Source organism: Anarhichas minor, unplaced genomic scaffold (genome assembly GCF_050575085.1).
Source record: "Anarhichas minor isolate MPS153535 unplaced genomic scaffold, ASM5057508v1 ptg000018l, whole genome shotgun sequence".
NCBI classification, from domain to species: domain Eukaryota; kingdom Metazoa; phylum Chordata; class Actinopteri; order Perciformes; family Anarhichadidae; genus Anarhichas; species Anarhichas minor.
The window spans coordinates 4,472,332-4,481,877 of NW_027466464.1; positions in this window are offsets into that span (position 1 = coordinate 4,472,332).

The window sequence follows — 9,546 nt, forward strand, 5'->3', positions numbered from 1 at the left end:
TCGACCCCTACCCTACATCCCTTCATCCCTCGACCCCTATCCCTATCCTACATCCCTTCATCCCTCGACCACTACCCTACATCCATCGACCACTATCCCTACCCTACATCCCTTCATCCCTCGACCACTATCCCTACCCTACATCCCTTCATCCCTCGACCACTATCCCTACCCTACATCCCTTCATCCCTCGACCCCTACCCTACATCCCTTCATCCCTCGACCCCTACCCTACATCCCTTCATCCCTCGACCCCTACCCTACATCCCTTCATCCCTCGACCACTATCCCTACATCCCTTCATCCCTCGACCACTATCCTTACATCCCTTCATCCCTCGACCCCTATCCTTACATAAATAAATAAAAAAGTTAGGATTTTATTGTCATATACATATACACATATACAAAATTTGACTTCTGCTCACTCACTATAGTATAATATATATATATATATACTGTAGATATATAAACATGAATTACATAAATTACCAGATATAGTATAAATAAAGACTCAAACAGCTCATTTAAACAGTAGATGGAGGAGCAATGAATCAGTAACAGTAGTCATTAGATCTATAAATGTATGCCTCAATGTGACATCACTTGTCTCAGTTTCCGCCTCCGTTCCCCAGCCTATAATCAAAGCGTTAACTCCAAAGCACCGTGAGACATGAGTAATTCATCATTGTGTAATTCATAATTCAGGTGGTGCTGCAGCACTGATGCAAACACAGCTCTGACAACACCCGCACACTGTCTTCTCTGTCCTCAGCATCCACTGAATTTGTCATGAGTGCTGTGTGCTGAGTCATGACTTCTCTGACCATGTAAACACACACTGTTCACACCACTCCAGGTAAGTGTGTACTCCAGGGTCAAACAGTGAGAGAACAGCTTTTAGCTTTTCTTAAATATTAAATTCTAAAAGCACAGAAGCTGACATATTGTCCTCCATCTCTTGTTAGTAGGTTTACCGGTGTAGTGTCCCATGAATACATCCCTCCCCATCACCTGTTTCTCAAGTGTTTACAGTGTTTACTTCGGTGGAGCACATGCTGTGATTTCCTCACACTGTGCTGCTGTGACACCAATGCATGTGTGTGTATTGATCAAGCAGGAGGGAAAAGAACACCACAGCAGCTCCTGTAATTTAGTCTGCATGCTTTTCTCTTTGATTATCAGTGTGTTCTATTCACCTTACTGAACATGAGTTTTATAAAACCCCAAAACCAAAACCCCGATATCGTTTTTTCCCACATCTAAATTGGAGACTTAATTCTGAATATCTAAAGGGAATATGCTGTTTACATGACCCATATCACATTCAGAGTATTGCCTGTACAGTATAGTAGCAGAATATTAGTGTGCATGTAAACGTAGTTACTGATCAGAGAGGCAATTGTGAGATTTGGCGGGGCTATTCACAGCAACAAAATCAGAAATGTAGCTGCCAAAATCAATATATTCATGTTAACACAAGTGTAATATGAAAGAGGTTTCTCCTACCGACGAACTGAAAAACTAGTAGCACTAACTCTGCCGTTCAGCTCATTGTTGTGTTTTACCAGCAGTGTTTTGGTTCAACCACACAACTCTCATCACCGCGTCATCCTCATACTCGTTTCCAGTGACCAAGCTCTGATGAAGGCACTCTAGTTACAGTCTAGCTGGTAAACATGGAGCAGCATTTAACAGCTAAGGAGACCGATTTTATTTTGAGGTTGGTGGAGAGTTAAAGGGAGAGGAATATTGGATTCACATTTATCAGATGGACACAAACACCACTCCAAATGAATGTGCGGTGGACAAAGAATACAGTCTTAAATATAAAGGCAAGGTTTTACACAAAGAAGTAAGTAAGCCACTGTATGAAAAATAAATGACGTGATGTGATTATATTATACTGTGTGTATATAAATACATATATATATATATAGAAATATATATATTAGAAAGCTTAGATAATCCAGCTAAAAATTGCAATGTTGGTGTGCATTTCTGTCTGCTGCTGCTGTTAACGCACCAAAGCCACAAATGTTTTACTCCTCCACATACTGTAGTGGCTTGAACAAGCATTCACTTCAAGGAAAGATCACTTATTTGCATATCATGGACTTCCCCATGGACTAAAGTACAGCCTCAAACAAAATAGTGGAGAGCGATTGCTGCTCGTGTGAGAGAAGAAACAGATTTTTATTCTTTTCTGCCACACGCTATTTACCAGCCAGCTGGAAAATGGCTATCTAAAAGTTTGGCCGTCCAACATAAAGTCTTAACATTATTCAGGCTTTTATTCTAGCAGAGACCCTGGAGATTTGATTCCATTTCTGTCTTTGCTTTATTTGCCACAAAGCAAAGCAAACCTTCTATAATTCACAGCATGTGGCATCAGTGCTGAAACCCTCTCCTCCTCCTCCGGGGATCATCCAATCGTCTATAAATGAACAAACTGATTTTAGGCCGTGACCTCCTGCTGCCAGTAGCCTGGTGTCTGTGGCTCTCACACTGTGACTTGAGTTGTTTCTGCACCTGCTGGCATACATGCTGTTTACATACACAGGTTGATTAGCAGCAGGTGCATCTCACCGTCTCCGTGGACCTCAACGGCGGAATCAAACTTTGACATTGTACGTTTCTGGACCAAAAATATGTTTCATAGCAACATATCTACATACGTGTATATCAACAGTATAGTGTTTCAACCGCTCGTGGTGCTTTTGCCGTTTGGAAACTGCACTCTCAAGTACGTTTATATTCAGGCTACAAAACTACCTGGTTAGGTTTAGTAATAGATCGTGTTTTGGGTTAAATAAGTACATGACTTTCTGCAGTCTCCTGGGTGAAAGAAATCAATTTCTTGAAGCCTGTTATACCTGATCCAGTCTGTTATCCATGGTATCAATATGCTGGTGTGTCTCAAACATTAATGTTCCACCTCAGGACATACTAGATATGTGCCAATTCTAAGTGCTGCATTAGTTTTCATGTAGTTTGGTTGGTAGTTCTTAAGCTTGGCATCTTCTTCAGACTCCAAATCAAACTTTGTTCAGCTTCCTGCGGCACAATCGCTGCCTTTAAACTGAAGACAGTCACAAATGTTGCTAATGCTAATAGTAGTGTCTCTGCAGTCCACAAGAGCCCTTTTTAATGTGAAAAGGCTGACGGTCATGTCTTCCATCAACTTGTGTCAGCGACGCTGAGCTCGAACCCCTGGCAGTGATTTTCCTTGTGACATGGACAATGTGTCATCGCAAAAGCTTGCATCTACTGAAAACTAATTCAATACCATGCTTTCAATTTACCATTGGCAAGTATATTCTGGATTTGATTTTAACGTGGTATGGAAAGTCATGAAGTTTGTTGCGGTTTGTCTTAGAGAGCCAGTCAGGTGACGGTAAGAGAGCCAGATAGATGCTGCTTTTTTCCTTAGGTACCAGTCGACCAAATGACCTATGTTGTTTTAGTATGTGACCCTTAGAAAGGCATCAGCAGACCAAAAAAAAGCAATTCACACCTTGTTTCTTTTTTGGATTTTAATTAGGTATCGTAAAAATCTTCCATAGGATGCAGGACATAAGTGACACAATAAGGTCCACTAAAGAACCCGTCCTCCCAAGAAACACGTCAAGTCATGAATTCATTTTCAAGCCCTACTTTGCCATCCATATTTAGCATTTTTCATAAGCATGTTGTTGAAATGCAGAAAACAACAAATTAATTCAACCCTCCTTCATCATTTTGGTGCAAGAACATTTCAATTGTTATACAGTGTTTTATTTAAAAAGTGATTGAGAAGCAGACCCTGACAGCAGGTCTGCATGCCAACACTTTAAGAGTTCCTTCATGTACTGTACACGATGAAGAGGCTGCTGTAAATTGAAGAGCTGACCTGCACACAACTCCACCTCGAGTGTTGTCATCTTTTGCTCGCCTCTCTCCTTCTGCCCAACTGTCCAATAAAAGTCCATCAGAAATATGGATCAAATTAAACTGCCATCACTACTTTAAAGCCATTACACAAGGAGCTCATAGGACAAACAGCTGGAGTAGTTTAATGCGGCGTGTTGTCACGGTATGAGTGCTATTGACATCTTGGCAGGTGACGGGCTGGAAGAGAAACACTTCCATCGACCCGGCCGGCCCCCAGAGCGACGACGTGCTGCTTGGTGCTTGACCGGGGCGACGCTCTCAGACTGACTGACAGAGCTCAGAGGGGACTTTTCTGGCCACTCAGCAGAGCGCTGATTCCACCATTTAAATGTAAGAACAAGGGGCATCCCTCACTGTCCATTACAATCCCGAGGGGCCCTTGAGCGTGGGTCAATAAAGGCTGCTCTACAACAAGGGCTTGTAAACGTAGGGTCTCCCGCTGGTTAGCTAGTGTAGGAAGAGAATTGGTCACGTGTCAGATGATTCTGTATTAATCCTGCTGTAAATATGAGGGCGTTTAATCCATTGGCATGGTGGGGTATGAATGTTAGTTTATTCTTAATCACCTCTGACAGACCTGATGAAAGCACCCTGTGATGTTTTTCCATCGGCAATGTATCCTTATACAACGATTTGTATGATATCCTAAGAAAGAATCCTTCCCTACGAAAGCCAGTAACACGTGTCTATTTCTGCTCGTTACACGCATTACGGTCTTTTGAAACCTTCCATCTTGACAGGTAACTCAGTAAGGTTTAGGCAACAAAACCACTTTATTAGGTTTAGGAACAGATCATCATTTGGGTTCAAATAACCAAGGAAGTTGTGGACAAAAACATCTGACTTCTTGTTTTACATTAGGAATGAACAGAAGTCTCCTGGCTGGAAGATTTCTGTTTGTTGGACCCATCTACCTCCCCTCCCGCTCGCCTGTTGTGTGTTTAAGTGTTCTTTATACTTCCTCGTTCAAGATTACGTGGATAACATATGAAAACAATTCTATACTACATCCTTTGTACTAGTGCTGGGCGGTATTCCGGTTCAACCGGCACAATGGCACCACTAGGCTGAGGTACTATGAGACATTTTGTGTATTTTGGTGGGTTGCAGATCCTACTGTAAGATGGAAATGTTGCTCCAAGCAGACTGATGCCCACATATATAATTCAGGAAATCAAGGAGTACCAGCTCTCCTGACGTGTTCACAGTGAAGCCCAAGGCACTTTTTATCGAACCCAGACAACCCTTTACTGCATCATTTCCCTTTAAATAGCTGTATCTTCTCAACTGTACACGTTTCTATTCCATTTCCTTTTAATGCGGCTGTAAAAGCGGTAGGCCATACCTCACGGTGCTCTGCTGATGTACGGGGATGGAATAAGCGTTTTTAGGAATACTTGTTCACACATTTTTGTGGCTTCAATGGAAGCTTTAAGCCACATAGCGTACGCCTCGAAAGAAGAGAAGATTAACAGAGAGAGATAAAAGGATTGTGAGAGAAGGCTCTGAGAGAATGTCCAGACCGTGGAAATGAGATGCTGATGCTGTGTTACCTCATTTGTCACTGTTCTGCTTCACAGGAAAGCCCCTGTAAGTATTCATGGGCTCCCTTTTACTTTACATTTTCCTTCCTGCATTAGATCACTATTGACTGTCGCTGAGACCTCCACAGCAAAGAATCTTTGAGAGAACAGAGACGATGTGCCAGTATGATGTCGCAGCAGAGGCAGAACGTCTGCTGAAGGCATACCAAGATGACTATTCCCTTTCCAGTTAAACACTGGCTGTGTGATACAAGTGGGAAACAAGATGGAATGGATATAGATGTGATTAAAAATTAGGTCAGGAATCAATTCATGCCATAAATAATTCAACAGACCAGTGTAGGCTAAAATTAAACACATACCAAAGAAAGAATGAGATTGCGAATACAAGCGACCAAGTTTTGTTCATAGGGTGGTTACGGATGGGGCTCCAAGTAGAGCCGCTGCTCCTTCTCTTTTGAAATGAGCGAGTTGAGGTGGTTTGAAGATTTGATTAGGCTGCTTCTTGGGCACCTTCCGTTGTAGGTTTTCCAAGCACGTCTATCACCCAAACCATGCTGTAGAGATGTTATATCTCATCTGGCTTGGGATTGCCTTGGGGTTCCCTTGAAGCAGTTGGAAACCCTTGCTGGGAAGAGGGATGTCTGGATAAGTGGCAGAAAATGGTTGGATGTTTGGATGGATGATATTATTAAAGTTTGATGGGGTAATGTTAGTGCATAGCACGAAGAACAAGTTGTATGGAAACGGCAAAATTCAATAAAACTTCCTTGAAAGAAAAGAAACTTTTTACACTCGCTTGAGGTGTTTTTTGCCGAATGATTCCCGGAACGTGCAAAGCTTGTCTTCGTCTCCAGATAGCCGGAACAATGGCCAATACTAGACATAGAAGAACAACTACAACTTGCCCAGTGTTAACAAATTCATGAAGATCTCTCTCCATTTTTCTCTCATAGATGGCTAGATGTCTAAACCAACTTCCTGGTTCACAACCGCTACCCTCTTCCCTGTTTCCTGGTTGATTACGGTCTTGTTACATAGCGCAAAATGCAGGCCGCACCTGAGCCAGAACCACAGCAGCAGTTTTAGGCCCAAGCCCAATTATAAACCCAAATTTCAACTGTTAAAAAAAAAAATCATAAAAAATATATGAAAAATGTATCACAAGCTAAAGTCAACTAACGTTTTTTCAGTGCGGAAACAGATATTTGTGACACGATATCTGACTTAAACCGTCTCCCACCGAAAAGCCCAAAAACTGTCATTTGCCATCGCCATAACATTTCTCCTCATGAAGAGAGAGAAGTCAGGAGTGTAAAGGAAGAGTGCGTAACATCTAGGGGCATTAATTGCCAGCAATGGAATATAACCTGGAATACAAGTGTATTATCAATTAAAGATTCATAGTGTTTTTGTTAGCTTAGAAAAAGCCATCTTCCCAGAGAGCGGGTCCTCTTCCACAGAGTCCGCCATTAACTGAAGGTAGGGAAGCGTTCTGAAAGCAGGTATTAAAAGGGCCCTGGTGCAGAATTACGGGAGTACTTTTTAATGTTTCAATGTAATTTATTATCACGCTGCAGCGTGTATTTGCTCTGCTCTCTCTGTTGGGCTGAGCTCCTCCATCTATGCACATGTAGACTCACACACACACACAAAGCGTGAGCAGAGAGGCGCTGTGGTGACGTGAACCAGGGGAAGTGATGGATACTCTTGTTTGACTGCAACGACGCTCATTACTATACGTGCAATAACATATTTGTGAGTAAAAAGCCAATACCTGATCAATACATCTGTAAGTTGATGGCAACATGCATTATTCATGTCATTACACAAACAAACCCAACCTGGCTCAAGCCCGGAGGAATTTTGAGAAATGACACCCATCGGGTCAGGTCGGGTCCAATGGGAGAGTCAAAGCTCTACCATGACATGTGGCTACAGCTTATAGCATTGTAGAAGCTGCCAGCTGCTGCCAATCAGACACAGACAGAGACACGGCTGAGAGGAAAAGCAGCATTTCTGAAATCTCTTTTTTTTTAATCATAATTAAAAACACAACACCACCTTTAAAATACACATTGACATTGTGTTTGACTGCAGAAAGGGATGGCTTCATTTTATTTCAGTTGGACTTTAACTCCTCAAACTTTTAGACCACGCGTTCCACATGTGGGCATCTCTTCAGAACCTCCTCCTGATGTGAGCCTCCTTCGACGACCCAGCTGTGGTGTTGTTGGTCCCTTGACACAACATGGTGAGTGTTAATCGTGGATTATTCAAACTCACGTCCTCCACCTTTTGGTTGGTGAGTGAGGCTCTGCGCTGATTGGTGAAGAGAATTGGCTTTCTACAGCAGGCAGATACCCCAGTGGCGTATGATCAAGTGTGCTTCAGGTCCCATTCATTTGTTTCACCTCAGGATTATTTTTCTTCCCAGTCAACTAAATGTAAAACAAAACAAAACAAAAAACTCTTCAATCCTCATTATTCTATGATATCAAACTCCCAAGATACCAAAAGACAACAAAGAAGTTAGGGTTTAATTCCACAAAGCATTATTGCCAAACATGTTAATCTGATATTGTCTGGCCTTAATTGTGCATTAAACCCCTCTCTGCATTCACAAATCTGCTCCCCAACATCGTCCTCTCCATCACCTGCTCCTGTAATCAAATTTATTCTCTCATCACTCGAAGATGAATAAAACATGAGGTCTATTTGCATCACTGAGGAAGCATGGAGTCTCATAGTAAGTGGAGAAAGCACAGTGTGTGCATCCTATCTCGGAACAGACAAAGTGCCTCTTGCGGTCAGAGGCCTGCGATATCTTCATCTCCATGAAATCCCTTTTGGTTCAAGTTGAGGTTGCACACGTTGGCAGTGGAATACGAAATGTCATCCAGCGGAACGACTTCCATCGGTTCTTGGCATTCTCCTGTGCTCTACCCTTCTTAGAAATTCAGCCATTGCCAGTGCTTTGGAGATGTGCCGACTTAAGATACGCTTCTTCGTGGTGTCAAGAATAGAGAAATCGAGTCTATCTAAAGTTCTGCCACCTTGCACATGGAAGAGTTCTTTGTTTTGGCCAAGTATATTGAAGAAAAGGAGGATTTCTTTTAGACCGCAAACACAAAGACATGCGCTGAACTATGGAGTATTTAGATGCAAACTTTTGGATTATGACTGTTTCTGTAAAACAAATCAATTAAAATACTTACATCACTGCTGCTTCAGTGGATTTCCTGACTATAATACAGAAGCTCCCGCATATTTAATCCCTCATTTCCTTCAGTAAGGTGATGACTTTTCTTTTCAAATCCCCCGAAGAAAAATACAAAAGCTGCTTCCTCGCCTCCTCAAAGATATGACATCCAATCAGTATCTTTTAAACTGCTCGTCTGGATTGAGGGAAATGTGCAGAAAGAGGCCCGCCTTCATTATCTGATGAGCTTCCCCATCCTGCTCTTGCCACATTTTGTCAGAAGTACTGTTCTGCAGCCCCTTAAGACGAGAAAAAAAAAAAAACTTTAATGTTCAAAATGAGGTCATCCATACAATGTCTTTCTCTGGCGTCCAGTGTTTTTCGACTTTGCCTCTAGAGGAGAGCTGCTTGTCTTGAGTGCTGATAAAATAGGGATGTAAAACCTGACGTTGAAGATGAACGTGTCCCACAGCCACTCTGGCCTATCAGTCGAGAGCACAGTCGAGGATAGGAGCCGTGGAAACATGACAGGAAGCTCTCTCTGCCTCTCCGCTTCTCTCTCCTGCCCCCTTCTGTCACAGACAGAAGTCAAGTTGAAAAGGTTTGCTGCGATGATAAAAGAGAAGGGTGACTGGCAGACATGGGAAACACTGAAGAATTTTGGATTTTAGAACAGGTATGTTCAGAGCGACGTGGGGCCAATTGAATGGCTGACCCACTATACAGCCAGCAAGCCAAAAAGCCTGGAGATAGCTGTTTAAAGTATGGCAAAAAAGCCAGGCTGAAAAATGATTTTAGCCCCAAGTTGGAAACCATTATCTTGAAATGGGTCAGAGCCTGCACAAATGAGAGGAAATATGCCAAGCTC